Source organism: Cupressus sempervirens, chromosome 3 (genome assembly GCF_028749045.1).
Source record: "Cupressus sempervirens isolate cs-2001-9-10 chromosome 3, ASM2874904v1, whole genome shotgun sequence".
NCBI classification, from domain to species: Eukaryota; Viridiplantae; Streptophyta; class Pinopsida; order Cupressales; family Cupressaceae; genus Cupressus; species Cupressus sempervirens.
Genome location: NC_143120.1, coordinates 834,399,544 through 834,416,738, shown reverse-complemented (window position 1 = coordinate 834,416,738; position 17,195 = coordinate 834,399,544). Strand labels below are relative to the sequence as shown.

The 17,195-nt window shown below is 35.4% G+C and overlaps 1 protein-coding gene across 1 annotated transcript in view; it reads left to right on the top strand.

Moving 5' to 3' along the window:
- ERA1 (Prenyltransferase family protein) overlaps positions 1-17,195 on the top strand; it is a 301,285-nt gene that overhangs the window by 181,826 nt on the left and 102,264 nt on the right. The window lies entirely within an intron of this gene.

The window sequence follows — 17,195 nt, the reverse complement described above, 5'->3', positions numbered from 1 at the left end:
AAATGTGAAAGATATGGCAATAATGACTTCTAAGTTGCTTTTAATCAAATAAACTGCAAAGGGAGATAAAGGGTATAAAAAGCTGTTGTATTCCTAGAATGCAAGAAATTGTGAATGTCTTTATCACTCTACTAGACTTGATCTTGTCATCAACTTGACCAAGCTAGTGTGATCTCCTAAGGTGAATGTAAGATGTTCAAACTATTACCGTCACATTAGCAACATTAATGGATGCATATCAATATGCAATCAATAATCAAAGTAAAGCTTATCACATTTCCATATGACCACACAATGCAAGCTTACAATCAATAAATCGATAGTGGTATGAATTAGGCGAGTTTCAGAAAGATTGTAATGTCCCCTTGTCTAGATCTAGATTGAAAGTAGGAATCTGCATCAAATTGTTACTATAATGGAAAATTTATAAAATTTACAACAGAAACATGAAACTAATAATATAAAGACTACCTCATCTAACCCTTCCTAATCCTTCGGAAGAGACTCCTTTCAAATCACCTAACCCTCTAACGAGAATTATTTCCCGATTTAGTAATCGTCATAAAAGAGTATCTTCCTAAGGCCTCTTTTGGGATTTCTGATTATTCACTTGGTAAAGATCCCACCTCTACCAAGGCTCTCATCTTTGACATATGCATATGTTTAACCACTACAATATATATATTGCCTCTAAGGGATTCTCCATAAATCCCTTCTCTAGGATTTCTATTTGGCATCCGACATTCACACTAGAATGCCCTCTATCTCTAATGTCCTCAAGAGAGGCTCTGCATCCAACTAGATGCCCTTTAAGTATTCCCTTAGTGATTAAGGAATTCCCTTTGTTAATGGTAAGTTCACATACTAGTTTAGTCAATGCCCAATCCTCTTAAAATATTCTTTATATCAGTACTCTTTTATATCCTTTGCTGGCTCTCTGCTATTTTATAGTCGAAGGTGGCTTGGGTAATGACTTGTGAGTATTGTCCAATTGACACTAGTGATGGTTGTTCTTGTTAATTTGCTATTCTTCCTTTCCGTTAAATGCACTTCCAACTATTCATTTCTGTATTGTCTGCTTTGGATTCACGAAATTGATGGCTTCCGACTTTGTCCACGCCTCTAGGAGTTGTCTTATTTGCGGTTATATTATCCACATTGGAGACGTGTATGATATCTTTGATGATTTCCTAAGATTCGTTTTCCTTGCCCTGTGCGATGTCTTATTCATTGTCAATGAGATTCTCTTGCTTTCGATTAAATAAATTATATTCCCATGTGTGTTCGATAATGGGATGGTATGGATCCTTGTCTTGCTTGGCTTGGTGCTTGGGAGTTTGTCGTTCCTTTCTAGATGTCTTTGCCTGTACATGGGTGCTCTTTGCCAAAGTTTGTTGGGCTTCCTCACATCGATTTTCTATTTTGTCCCTTCTACCTTCGGTTCATGTTTGATATATATGACTTCCTTCTTGACCAATCATGTCTCTTGGGTAGCAATTAATTGTATCGAGAGTAATAGTTAATTTGTTATTTTTGTCAAAGGTATTAGTTTTTAGTTCTTATTTGTTTGTATTTTATTATTTTTAGTTGTTATTAGTATTTAGTTATTTATTATTTGTAATATTCATATTATTTTCTTATTTCCTCATTTATAATGATTATTACAAAATATGAATTTCTTGTGTAGATTACATTTATTATTATTACGGGTTATCACAGTCCCTTCATCTCAATTTTGCTTGTCCTCAAGCAAATTTGAGGCTTTCCTCTTTTTCCCAAGTAGCATCTTCATCTGGCAATCCTTTCCATTTGATTAAGAATTCTCACGCGGTTCTATTTCTTAGTGCTTTTTCTTTGGTATCTAGAATTAGTTCCGGCTCCAACATGAGATGTCCCTCGTCATCTAGTGGGGGAAGTCCTACATAGGGTGCTATCTATTGGCCCAAAACATTCATGAGTCTGGATACATGGAATATGTTGTGGATTCGACTATTGCTAGGTAAAATCAACTCATAGGCTACTTCTCCAACTCTTTTGATTACTTTATATGGTCCATAGAATCGAGGTTTGAGTTTCTCAGTTCCATTCCTCTTAATAGATGATTGTTTATAGGGTTGTAATCGCAAGTACACTAGATCCCCTTCTTGGAATGATCACTTTACTCTGTTCTTATTTGCATAGAGTTTTTGTTGGTTTTGTGCAACATGTAAATTATCTTTCAATTCCTTTAAAATATCAATGTTTCTTTGAATGAATTCTTGTGCACTGGGTACTCTACTTTTAAGGATGATTAGGTCTCCGAATGTAGTAGCTTCATATCTGTACAATGCCTTGAATGGACTCATCCCTATGGACATATGATGTGTTGTATTATAGCAATACTCGCCCAAGTGTAGCCATTTGATCCAAGCCGTTTGATGTCCCGTGACATAATTTCTTAGATATCCCTCTATCCACTTATTTACGATTTTAGTCTAACCATCGGTTTGGGGGTGATAGTTGGTGCTAGGGGTGAGTGAAGTCCTTGCTAGTCTAAATAATTCTTGCCAAAATTTGCTAAGGAACTTGTTGTCTCTATCACTTACAATATTCTTGGGTAATCCATGGAGACAAAAAATTTCCTTAAAGAATACTTTCGTGATTTGAGGTGCTTTATATTTTGTAGAGATGGGGAAGAAGTGTGCAAATTTTGTGAGTTTGTCTACCACCACATAGATGTTGTCTCTTCCTTGAACCTTTGGAATCCCTATTATGAAATCCATGGATATACTTTCCCATTTTTGATTTGGAATAGGTAATGGTTGTAATAGCCCTACAGGGTGTGATTGCTTAGCTTTGTTTTGCTAACAAATTCTACATTCTTGTACATATTTTTGTATGTCTCTTTTTAATCCTTTCCAAGAATATTTTTCCCTTATCTGTTTATATGTTTTGTTGTATCCAGGGTGGCCTGCTAAGGGATTGTCATGATATTCCTTCATAATTATCATTTTCACCTTAGATTTTGGAGTCAAATAGATCCTCCCTTTGTAGAAGATGATTTCATTTGAGATCTTAAAATTTCCATTGGATACCTTCCCTTCCAGTACTTCGGTTGCAATTTGATCCTTAGCATAATCTGCTATTATATCATCTTTCCAACCTGAAATGCAAGAAATATTGTTGATGCGGGATCTCCTAGATAAGGCGTCCATTGCCTCGTTATTCACTCTTTTAACATACTCTTCTCTTAGGTTTGTTCTTCTAGGTAGGAATGTTGGTTGGGGCAGACTTGAAGTTATATTATTATTTTTAGAATGGATTGAACTAGTTTCTCTCCCCAGGTTTGGTTGATTTCTTAAATTATTGATTGAATTTCCCATGTTCTGTAAGGCTTGTAGGAGAGCCTGATTTGATTTCTCCGTTTGGTTTAATAGAGTTTGAGTGGTTTGGATGGTTTGCTCCATATATGACCTCACTTCATTTGCTAAGTCATTCACTGTTGTCTTTGTTTTTCTCTCGTGAGTTTGCATAAGCCTTTATCCATAGGGTGGTAGGATTATTCTTTGATACCACTGTAATGTCCCCTTGTCTGGATTTGGATTGAGAGTAGGAATTTGCATCAAATCGTTAGTATAATGGAAAATATATGAAATTTACAATAGAAACATGAAACTAATAATATAAAGACTACTCCGTCTAACCCTTCCTAATCCTTTAGAAGAGACTTCTTTCCAATCACCTAACCCTCTAGGGAGAATTGCTTCCCGATTAAGTAATCGTCATTAAAAAGTATCTTCACAAGGCCTCTTTTGGGATCTCTGATTATTCACTTGGTAAAGATCCCACCTCTACCAAGGCTCTCATCTCTGACATGCATATGTTTGACCACTACAATATATATATTGCCTCTAAGAGATTCTTCATAAATCCCTTCCCTAGGATTCCTATTTGGAATCCAACATTCACCCTAGAATGCCCTCTATCTTTGATGTCCTCAAGAGAGGCTCTGCATCCAACTAGATGCTCTCTAAGTATTCCCTTAATGATTAAGGAATTCCCTTTGTTAATGGTAAGTTCACATACCAGTTTGGTCAATGCCAGATCCTCTTAGTATATTCTTTATATTAGTCCTCTTTTATATCCTTTGCTGGCTCTCTGCTATTTTAGAGTCGGAGGCGGCTTAGGCGATGACTTGTGACAGTCGACACTGGTGATGGTCATTCTTGTTAATTTTCTATTCTTCCTTTCTATTAAAGGCACTTCCAACTATTCATTTCTTTACAATTTGCTTTGGATTCACGAAATTGATGGCTTCCGGCTCTGTCTACACCTCCAGGAGTTGTCTTATCTGCAGTTATATTATCCATGTTGGAGAGGTGTATGATATCTTTGATCATTTCCTAAGATTCGTTTTCCTTGCCCTGTGCAATGTCTTATTCACTGTCAATGATATTCTCTTGCTTTCAATTAAATAAATTATATTCATGTGTGTGTTGGATAATGGGACGGTATGGATCCCTGTCTTGCTTAGCTTGGTGCTTGGGAGTTTGTCGTTCCTTTCCGGATCTCTTTGCCTGTACGTGAATGCTCTTTGCCAAAGTTTGTTGGGCTTCCTCACATTGATCTTCTGTTCTGTCCCTTCTACCTTCGGTTCACGTTTGATATATATGACTGCCTTCTTGACCAATCGTGTCTCTTGGGGAGCAATTAATTGTATTGAGAGTAATAGTTAATTTGTTATTTTTGTCAATGCTATTAGTTTTTGGTTCTTATTTGTTTGTATTTTATTATTTTTAGTTGTTATTAGTATTTAGTTATTTATTATTTGTAATATGCATATTATTTTCTTATTTACTCATTTGTAAATAAAATATAAATTTCTTGGGTAGGAAATTATATTTTTCCTCGTTTATAATGATTATTACAAAATATTAATTTCTTGTGTTGGAAATTACATTTATTATTATGGGTTATCACAAAGATAGATTCACAATTACCTCCAATCGTCTACACTTCTTCTACTTAACATGAAATAAAATCTAATCTAGATGGTTAAATTTGAAACCATAATATACTCCAAAACAATACAATTAATGCACTATGGATGCCAACAAGGAATCATGAACAATGTTGCTTGTCGTATAGCAACAATTATAACAAGTCTCTCCACTTTACAAACGGCAAGGCCTTGTCGTTTATTGTAGTTCAATTACAAAAGATGCTTCTAGTGAATTCAAGATCAAGGGCCAAGATTTATCCAACAAAGCCCTTATATAACTAACTTCTATATGCATTGAATGCTGACCAATTCCATCAAAGCGCCAACTTGTCGGCTAATAAGAAAATTACACAACTTTTATTGGCCAATTAAAGAATAGGTTAGGCAAAAGCATTATGTGGACTCATCTACATTTGGAGTGATTGATTACATGCAATTGAGAACCTTTGTTGGTTGAAGATGAGTTGATTGAACATGCTAATCTTATCCTCCTGCTTGTGTCCTTTATCATTATCTTTTACAACTTGTTCCTTGAATTCTACTTTGATCCTCGACCTCGAAACATCTTCTTACTTGAAGTCTCTTGTTTCATCTTGTCACAGCCTCTTCTTATTTTCAAGTTCTCCATCTTCCATAGTTTATCTTGCAAAACAAAGGAGTTAATTTCATTAACTCCTAGAAATGTATATGAAGCTTCTTACAAACTTTGTATTCTTAAATTCATATTATCTTAAAACATTTATTCAACACCATCCTCACATTCCAAGTTTAAATAGCTGAATGTAAAATGAAAATTCTTATCCTTAAAACTTGGATACCAATGCACTCAGTCTCGGGACAGATTCAAATGTTAATGCCTCCAAATGTGGATCCGAAAGCAGAAGCGTACAGGATGTGTATGTATATTTTCACTTGGTACGTGCAAAGCTCAATTGTATGTTAAACAAGAAAAGACAAATCGAGCCTGACCTCCAGCCTGTGCAAAGTTGAAGTTTGAGCTGCTGAGAGCATCTATGTTCGCACCACCCTATCTAGGTTAAGAGTGAGCATATCCGGTCTCTATTCCTATTTAATTGCAGGTCAACGTTTTCAGCTTGTAGGTTCTTCGGTCTACAGAATCTGTCTAATTGGTTTAGACCATTTGATTGAGTGAGATTTGTAACTGTGGTTAGGGATGGGGAACAACATACAAAGCTCCTACTATAATATATTAATAATATAGTCTTGTGTTTGGTCATTCATCTTGGGCGATTGATCTTATTTGTCATTTGACTAACAATTGTTATTTTATAATATAAATATTAAATTATATATATTGTATATTATAATAAATTATAATAAATTATTCATATATATAATATTTGTAATTTGTAATATAAATTTATTATATATATTTAAAAAATATATATAGAGAAAGTATTTTAATCTTATTGATTATTTGGATATGTATTGGTGAAGTTAGAAGCTATCAAATGTTTAAATTCTCTATATTTCTTTGTGTATACATAGGAGAATTGTATGTGTGTGTGTTTGTATATGCGCGCATCCATATGCATCCCCCCCTCACTGCCAAAACAAAATTCCTGCATCTTGTGTCCACTTCTAGATCCACATCCAAATCGGTAACTAAGCCTTAAAACCATTTTCCAACTATTTCAACATGGAAGTTTTTGGGGTGGACAGCTTAGTTTCAAGATTGAACTGGACTTTTATAACCTGGCAGGAATTTTGAGATGCTTCGATAAGCATATCAAAGGCCAGGTTAGAATCTGACTTGTCCTTGGACACAAGTCCAAGTGTCTTGCTTACATCCTTTATTGTTTTTTGATTGAAACTTCTCTTCTTTTCATGTTTGATCCTTCACTTTGCCACTTAACATCTAGGGAATTGATAGCTTTAGTGGAGTTTTCAGTCCCAAATCTGAGATCATAGCAAAGGTTTCTAGCATTGAAAATCAGATCTTACTGATTTTGGTAGGAAAACTGACTTCTTATTCATTTGAGTTAGTTTTGTTATGGCTTCTAAACCCTCAAACTCAAACTGGGAATTAAAGTGGTGCGAAAGTGTGGCCTCTTGTAGAAGGTGGAATTTTGGATATCCTTGGACAAGCTTGTCCAAGGCCAGGTTGGAATCTGATCTGTTCTTGGATACAAGTTCAATTTGCGTCACTTGAATCTTGGCTTCAAATTCCCTAAAATGGTTTCTGTTCACTTCTTTCTTCAGCCCAAGTAAATTTCAATTCCCAACTTTCTTCCTAGTTGCATATTGACAAGTTTCCTTACTGATTTGACTTTGAGTTCAGACCTAATCATAGCTGCTCACTCTACCTAAGGTTTTGTGTCCAAGGCCAGGTCCGAATCTGACCAGTCCTTGGACACATGTCCAAGTTGCCTCCCTTGAATCCTGACTTCAAATTCCCCAAAATGGTTTAATTCACTCTTCTTTTTCACCTAAATGTAACTTCCAAACTTTCTTCTTAGTTGCATTGTGACAAGTTCTTATTGATTTTATTTTGAGTTCAGACCTGATCATAACTTCTCACTCTACCTAAAGTCTGGTTTTCATGTTTGTCTTGGAAGTTGATATCTTCATTAGCTCAAACAAGATTAAATTGGGAGGGAGTGGTATTTTGCGCCATAGAAACCTCATATTATAATGCATGTCTAAGGAGAGAAATTCTCTTGGACTCAGGAGGGCAGAAATCAGGGGTCCTTGGACCACCTCATCCAAGGGCAGGTTGGAATCTCTGTCCTTGGACACGAGTCCAAGTTGGCTCAAACATACACCTTCCTGTTTTTCTTATTTTCTCAAAGTTATTTGGGTGAATTCGTATCCATTCCATCATGTTTTTGCATTTCATCTCTATGTTTTCACACTCAAAGTCCATTCTCTGAGTTGCATCTTGACTTCATACTTTTAACATCTCTTCTTCACCTCATGTTTACCAAGTGTAACAGTTTTCCGAGGTCTTAATTAACAATTTAGATGCTCAAAGAAATACAGCTATTACTTCAATTTCATAGGAAGATAGTTATATCAGTCATTTTCATATGAATGAGATTTACCGTTAAAATCAGTTAGAAAAAATTTTCTTCACTAGAACTTAAACACTATCTAGGAATTTACTATAGAAATTAAAATCCACATACTAGGGAATTTGAATCGATAAATCATTGTAGGGATGTTTTTGCAATCACCCAGATTAGTCCGCAAATACTACTATAACAATATCATATAACGACTTCCATCCAATACTGCTTTATCAAAATCAAATGTTGATTACCATTAAATACCACTATATAAAATTAGGGCATCACATATCACTGTATTAATTAGGGCATCGATTACCATTGGATCATTTAGGGCTTTAGATACCATTGTATCACTTAAGGCTTCAATTACCACTGGATTATTTAGGGCATCAGATATCGCTGTATCAATTAGGGTTTCAGATACCACGGTATCATCTAGGGCTTCAAATATCACTATATCATTCCTTTCCTTCCATTTTCTTTACTGTGGCAACAACTTAAGATTAAAAGATATGCTTATATTCAATATTCATATAAACAAAAGATTGAGATAACAATCCATCAGATAAATCTCTCTCTCGCAACTAAGTGTAAAGTAACTGTAATGATGATAAAACTCAATTATTCTTACCTTCATCTTGCATGTACATTGTTAGGGGCTTAACCACCCAACCTTGGACCTTAACTTATTCCCCACACAATCTCTAACGAGAAAGGCCCTCCCTACCCGAAATTTGGACTTGGAACATCTATCATCTACCTAGCAATCTTGGTATCTACACCACCCGACTTGACAACAGGAGTTACATTAACAGGATCATGCATGAGCTATTAAATAATTCATATTAAAAAAAATGATAAACATTGATATGTCATAACTGATTACTATTTCATGTTATTGCAGATTCCTTTCTCTCACCTCTTCACCCATTTCCTTTGCTACACAGTCGAGTGAGCCCCAAGTGTTCAGAATTCTTAGAACAACTAGTTCTATCAATTATACAAGAAGATTCCATGCATATAGCATTTCACAATCTGTGATTACATGATTATGTTCTCTTAAAGATTTCAGAATCGATTCTATTATCTAGTGGCAAAATGATTTATGGATCCATACTATGGTTACTTGGTTATCACTTGTAATGAGCAAGGCTAATTTAATGAAGTTCAATCTGGAATTTGAAACAAGATATCAACAAGATATCGTCATGATAAATATTGAAACTTGCTGCAATCCATTCTATGCATAGATTCATTGCTTAGTATGCTTATCTCAACTGTGACCAAAAGATTAGGTTCTTGAAACTATTTGGAAAATATCCTTGGATAGTATATTTCATTCCAAACTTCAACACATTTGGAAATATGCTTCCATAAGGGTTGTATCTAATTTATTACAAAAGTTTAAGGAAAAAGGTCTGATAATAAGGGCATTGAATAAGTAGCATCTCATATTAGTTCTTGAAAATAAATCTGAAATGATAAATAGCTTAGACGCTTGATTGGCTGCTTTGGAAGGTAAATAAAATATGGAAATGTCATACATGACCTGATGTAATCATTGGATATGCTTGAGTTCCCTGAAATTCGAGTTGGAATCTTCTACTCTTTTGTTGCAAACGTATCAATGCATACTTACTCCAAAGTCTGAGTTCTTACAGTAGAATAACCATTGCAAATTGGATGCATAGACTAGAAGTAAATGGAAGGAACTTCGGCTCATAGGTTTATGTGGATTCAATGCCAAAATTGTTAAAAGAGCAATGAACGCCTTAGAAATGGAAGGACGACTTAAGTTAAAGGAAGGCCGATCTTCTAAAAAGGTAGACAGGTGAATGAAAGAATAGGTCTCTTTGCCACCTCCCTCACGACTTCCATTTAAAGAGCAAGCCGTGACTTCTTGGCTCCCATCGGTTTCAAAGAAAGAAATCCATTTGAATTCAAACATTAATCCGATTTGAAAAGAAGAGAAATAAAGAGGGAAAAGAATTAAGGAGGAGTTGAAGAGTTATAGACTTTATTTTATTATTGTAATATGTTCTTATATACGTTCACATAAGTCTATTGATGAGGTGACATCATTAGATTATATTATTATAATTTATTGGTGCCATTTCATTTTTATATTTATTTGTTTGTATGTAAGTGTTTATTATAATGATAAGATAAAAATTAATAAACAATCTCTAAAGGTATGTATTATATTTTAACTCAATTATTTTATATTTCTCAATTTATTTATTTAAATAGCTCATGCGGGTCCCACAGATGTATCCCGTTTCAAGTCGCTAGGTTCTCAACCCATCTGCCTAGTGATGGTAATGCTCCTATGCTTAATTCTTTTTTGACAATGCTTCCACCCCTTCGATGTGTTTCCTGCAAGGAAGTTCTCTACAATTAAATTATATTATTATAATAAATTATCTAATCATAATTAATCACAACGGTTAACCATCTTCTCAATTCCATGAATTCATGACAAATGATCAACTAACTTGTTATCTTCATTTTGAAATTATAACGACTAACCATCTTACCATTTCATAGGATTATAACCAAATTAAGTGTCAACTGACTTCATGTGAACCTCAATGGCTATATTTTAAATTAGGTTAAAAATTTGGATGTAACACCAAGTGCTCTTGTAACATCAAACTTCTCCGCTTTCAACCTATCATCTTTTTAATCCAAACCTCACGCTTTCTAGGTGATAAGACTTAGGCTTAGATCAATTCTCTCACCATCATCTCAAACTCAACCATCTTAGGGTTTGGCTGGGTGTTGGATCTCTTGCTCGTAACTCCACTTCTCTTACAAACTTGATTCCTAAGGACCTGCATCTAGACTTGATCAATCTAAGCCTATCAATTCAAGGAACTTGAAATCACTACCAACTAAAGCTAATAGAGACAACTATTATTGCCAAAGTGAAAAGAGGAGTCCCCATGTGCAATGGGGCGATGGTGTGAAAACATGAGAACAATATGCAACATTCTTAATTGAGCATTCAAAAAAAATTTAAGTACCCAATTTGTTGAAATAATTGGTTTTTTCTTGATAAATATTAGATGTAGAACCAAGAATATGATATGTAAAACCTTGTTATTGCAATCTTGTTTTTAGCTTTAATATTTGGACTTTTGGCGGAGTTACTATCTTTATCACTTGTTTTCTCCCTCGTGTGCCAGATTTGGGTGATCTGTTCCGATTGCTACGAATCGTCCAGTTGTGTGAACTAGCCAATGGTTGTAACTCATAGCATTGTTGGAAATACTCTTAGCCAATAGTCATTTCCCTCTTGATCGCTTGTTGCCCAAATAGTCTCGTATGTTGTGTAGTGTCTTGTAGGATCTTTTGACCCATTCCCCATGAACTCCAACAATTTCTACTAATCCACGTTCGGAATTGTCGAAGCACTGACCATATTTCTCACTCATTTTCTCTTTTGTGCCCAAAACTTGGGTGGACTATTTTGACCACTACGTTTTGATGCTTTACTTGCACTCTTGGCCACACACATCCTATATATGTCCACTTGCAGCATTACCAACAACTTAGGTACTTTCAAGCTTTGATTTGTTTGTATAGTCCCTTCATTTTGGGGTCCTTGTTTGGATCCTCCAAATCTGGGTTCTCTGATATGGATAGATTCTCAATGTAGTGGAATATGTTTGCTAGTTCAAGATATCCTTATTTGCACTCATTTGACATTGACTGTATGGAATGGCTTCAACTTGGAAATCATCTTCTTGGGTTTTCCTCAAATGTTTCGCATAATCTTCTTCTTTGCTTTCTTTCTTCCATAATCCTTATAGATTGCCTAATTGCTTGATCTTGACCACCTTTTTGGCATTTTCTTACCTTTATTGAGATTCAAGGGTATAAATCACACAACTCTGACCCGATTTCGTTTAAGGTAATGCTGCGAAAAGTTTACTATTGTACCTAGTGATTCATGGACATGAAATTTCAACAAAAGATGGCAATGTGTATGATATATAGGAGTAAAATATATCTTTTCTCACAAATGAATTCATTACAGAGAAAACTAGAGATGGTTGGTCAAGGATTACAATTCATCCAACTATACCATGCTACCTTCCTTAGCAATACACATCATATTTAAAGGACCCAATAAATACCAAGAGGAATACAACCGTCAACCAACCAACATAGAACTACTCAAGAGTGGCAATTAACTTTTTATAGGCAATTAATACGTTGCCGAATAGCCGATATTATGGACAATTAACTTTTTATAGACAATTTAGGCTTTGTACACTGATTAATCCATGAAATATGAGTCAACAAGTTTAACTCAACAACTATAGAGTTGAAATCTAATAGGAATATCACAATTTGACTACTTGTAGAAAATACCTCCTACTAATCAATTGTTGAGCTAAAGTGGTTCTATAATAAATTGTTCAGAAGGAACAACTTCTTGCTGAAGGTTTTGCAAATGAGCTTGCAAGCTAAGTGAGTTAAGGATGATCTCCTAGATGTAATGAGTGTTAAGTGTTTTCCATTCATTCTCATGAGAGATGGGTTCTTGTGAACTTCTAGTCATGAAATATGGGTCAATCAGTTTGACTCAAAAACTACATAGTTGAATCTTGATAGCATTATCCGAATTTATTAATATTATTATTTAGCATACCACATCTTGACAATAAAAGATAGAGACTTTTAAGAAGGTGATTTCCCAATATTGAGATTATTTTAGTTTAAAAGTTGTTTATTTCAAACATTAATTCTTTTCAATATTAACATTGCATACAATTTCTTGGGAACATTCACATGCACATGTATGTGCAAAAATGCGCACACAATTTTTTCTACAAACACCATCAAAATGTAGTTTTGGAAATAAACGCATCCACATACGCACATGGACACATGCACACACAATGCACATGTGTGCACACCCACACACAACCATGCAAACACACATGTGAATACACACTCATAAACACTAGACAACTAGACACGAATGCATGCACACACATGCCCACACCACTACACAACACAATAAGGAAATCGTTAATTGTATTTTATCATAAAGAATTATCTCTTTCACTTTTGTATATGACATTGGAATTAAATTAAATTGATAGAGGAAGTTATAATTCATGTGCTTCTTTTATGTCTAAAATTATTGATAAAATAATAACCTCAAGTTTCTCCCCTCTAAATAATAAGAATATTTTCCACCTACTCATTTTCACAATTCTAAGTTGAATGGATTAGATTGCTTAAAGATGTTGTTTCTAGGGCTAATGATGTGGTTGAAGAGCAAAACTTGCAATGGAAATAGTATGGCTGCACGATACTTTCAAATGGATGGACAGATAGAAGAAACTTTACCATCATCAACTTTTTGGTTTCTTGATTGGACAACATAGGAGCAGCCTACATTGTTCACAAAGAATGACATATACGATTTGGAGAGATAGGCTATAGAGGAGGAGGGCTTTGCATTGGGATTGGACAACATTTAGGAAGAGGGCAGTGAGAGTGAGGACATTGACAGTGAAAATTCAGATGATGAGTCATTGCCAGTGCCAACACCAACACCAGAAACATCACAGAGGACTGGTAGGGCTAGAGATGCTAGACACCCTCCCTCTCCCATAGTTTTTACCAGCACTACTATGAGGGGAAAGAGGAAGATGTCGACTAGTTTCATATTGTGTTTGACATTTGTATTTGCTTATCTCTTTACAAAGACAATTTGGTATTTTAAGCTACCTCAAAGTTCAGAGTCACTAACTATAACAACATTTCACATGAGGATGTGATTTTGTTACTGATTGCATTATATATATCTAGATCAACTTGTTTGGTTTGTTTACTCATTTATTGACTCATTAGATGCATCTACCTATTGAACTTTGTAAAAAAAAAAGCCTTTTAAATTAAATTTAAGTCATTTTAAAAATTCCCTGAATTTTCCCAAGAAGTTACTGATTTATCTTTGATATTTTATGAGAAAACTTTTTTTAACCTTGCTAATAAATGGCAGAGAACAAGATTTTGAACTATAGATTAGATAGTCTTAAAGAATGCTCTACATTAGTATTTCAGGTTGTGCATTTTGGTGGGCTGTAATGTTCCCCATCTTTTGGGCCCTTAATGGAGTTCTTAGCCTTTCATTCTCCGAAGGCTAAGTGGGGAAATAAGGAGAAATAAATTAAATTAAAGTCAATAAATAAATAAATCTAAAGGTGACTTTATATTAATTCAATTTTCTAAAAGCACAACTAATAATTGTATTGGAAAGTCGGAAGCTTCTAGAGAGTGCATTTTCTAGAAGCACAACTAATAATTATATTGGAAAGGGGGAAGCTTCTAGAGAGTGCAATTAAATAATATTTTATTTCCTTTTAGATGGGTGAAGGAAAAGAATAAGTAGAGGCAAGAGCTTCATTGTTAGGCATCCAATTATTGTCAATTGCATTTGATACAAACTTGGGAGAAGAAACTAAGGGTTTCTGATTTTAGTTAGCCATTGGAGAGAATCAATTCTTTAGTGTTGCAACCATTTGAGGTGGTGAAATATCCATTGAATTTCGCATTCAGGAGAGCTTCATTTTGGAGTTCTATTTGTGCTTAGAATGCATTTATTGCTGGCTGCTATAGTGTCGTGAACAAGACCCATGCTATAGTACTTGGCTTGATTATGATTGCATTTTCATCTCCTTCATTGGCCGATTTGTATATCAGGTTCTACAATCAATTTGCATCATTTAAATTGGTCATTTGGCATTGTAAAGGTGGCTATCATAAGTAGCTGTAGATGTACATTTTATATCAGATTTATAATGTCATTTCTACTTAGTTGTTTTTTGGGGTTGCAAAGCCAAGAGCCGTGGAATATTCTATTAAGCATTGAATTAGAAAATATCTCAATAAAGGAGTGATAAGTTGCAGGTATATATATTTGATGTAATGTGCATATTTATATGTTCCATGATTGACATAATAGTATGCATGCCAAGTGTTTGACAAAATACTAATTGGCTGTAAGTGCACATTTTCATTTAGAATTCATCTATATGCATTTGAAAAGCCAAAAGAGAGTTGCATATGCATTTAGTTCTTTTCTTAGATATAGTAGTAATCAATTACAGGCTTTTAAATTCCCTTTGATATCATTTCAAGCAAGCGTAATCAGTCCGAAACTCATAAACAACAAGCATAGAGATCATATTGGAAGTGTTTGACAATTTTCGTTGACCTACAAATCAACAAGTTGAGGTTTGAATTGATAAGGTATATTACAGTGGTATCAAAGCAGTTTCCTGCCATCCTGTGGAGTAGGAAAATATTAATTATTGTCAGATTTGTTGTTGCATTTGGAGTGACCAGTGCTGTAGCATTTTCTAGTCATGGATAGACATAGGAGGACTGACAGTGCTAGAAGTCGATGGAGTAATGAGGAAGTTAGCGTGAAGATGAATGCTTTGCGAGAGAGTATGGAGAAACTTAACCTTCATCAATAGAGATTGATAGAAAGCTTGTTGGATCCAGAGACAATTGAAAGGGCAGTGAGTTATATGGTTTCTGCCTTTAGAAGACCGACATTGAGGTTGCAAGGAAGGAAGCTTGAGTTTTCCCTTACAGGAGTCCCTGATGCAAGTGTACCTATATTTAGTACAGCACCTGCTAGTCCTATCTACAGTGTTGACGATGGACTTATTTCACAGGGACATGTGGTTGTGTTAGTGGCAATAGAGGATAGCAGCATCGAGCTTCAGCAAGTTGAGGCTCCCAGAGCTGTTCCTACAATTAGTGTAAAGGCAGTTGATCCAGTTGTTACCACTAATACTTTCAGCTCTCTCAAGGACATGATTATTATTGCAGATTTGTATGTGAGATCTCATAGTGTTGCTATAGTGCAGGAGGCAGTTGCTTCCTCAGGTGGGACTGAGGCACATATAGTCACCTAGCTATGATGTTGGTGATGTGGGTGTTTCAGGCTTTTAGCGGAGCTGATAGATTTGGGTTTATGCTCCAGTATTACTGATTCACAACCTGGTGTTGAGTCATTTGTGCAGAGTCAGAAGTCCATAGTTGAGGCTTTGTCAACAGATGTCAATACAAATAGTATGGACACATCTAATGATCCATTTGACGATGCTATGAGATCTATGGGGTATGACACCTCTTTTCAAAAATTGGGTGATGAATCCGAGGAGGTTTTGAATGGGTCCCAGGATTGATGCTTATAGGATCTTATTATAGAGGTGCAAGTTGAGACATGTGAGGAGTTTGATACTAGGAGGGCTTTCATTACTTCGAATGAGGAGTTGTTTGAGGTACATAGTAATTGTATCTCGGATGCAGAGTGGTGCAAGAACGATAGCACACATATGAGTGATCTTGTGGTGGACAATTCTAATTCAATTTCCTATCACAGTGCAGTTAGTGAGATACAAAGCTTGCATAGGAGGTAGGGGTTACAAAGGCATCATGTGACTGATCAGTTGAAGGTGAGTGATAGTGGCATTTCTTCATTTCTTGATCATTATGATGCTATTCGTCAGATGCTAGCTACATCTGGTTGGGGTGCTCCTATGTCAGAGGAGCACGGTGATAGTAGTCTTTCCCTACCAGAGGTTCATGTGCTTTAAGAGGCTGTTAGGATCTTGAAGCATAGTTACTCTCAGTCGGGAGCTTAAGGTGATTGTGGACTCTCTTTAGTATGCTCAGTTGGCTCTTCAGAAGTCACAGTTACAGTTGGATGAGGTTACCATGGAGTTAGAATGGGTATAGTTGACACCAACCCCAGATCCTGTTCAATTACATATTGTGGTTGGTGGTGAGTTTTCTTCTATGGTTGAGGATGAGGGACGTGATGATGTGGTGAGCACATTTGTTGAGGATATGAGTGTAGTATGTACAGAGGAGGTGAGAGCATCAGTGGAGATAGGATCTCATGGTGATTTTCTTGCTTTTGCTAGAAGTGAATCTATTTCTTCTTTTCATACAACTTGTAACATTGGACAGTCGGCATTGTGACATTTTTTGAGAGATCATTTGTGGATTGTGGGGAAGCAGATTGATGCTTCCACATATAATTTTTACTGTACTGAGTTATTCATGGAGTATTTGCTTGAGAGCTTGGATTTGCAGGAGGTTTCAGATAGTATATCTGAGGGTACTCTTATTCAGGGCTC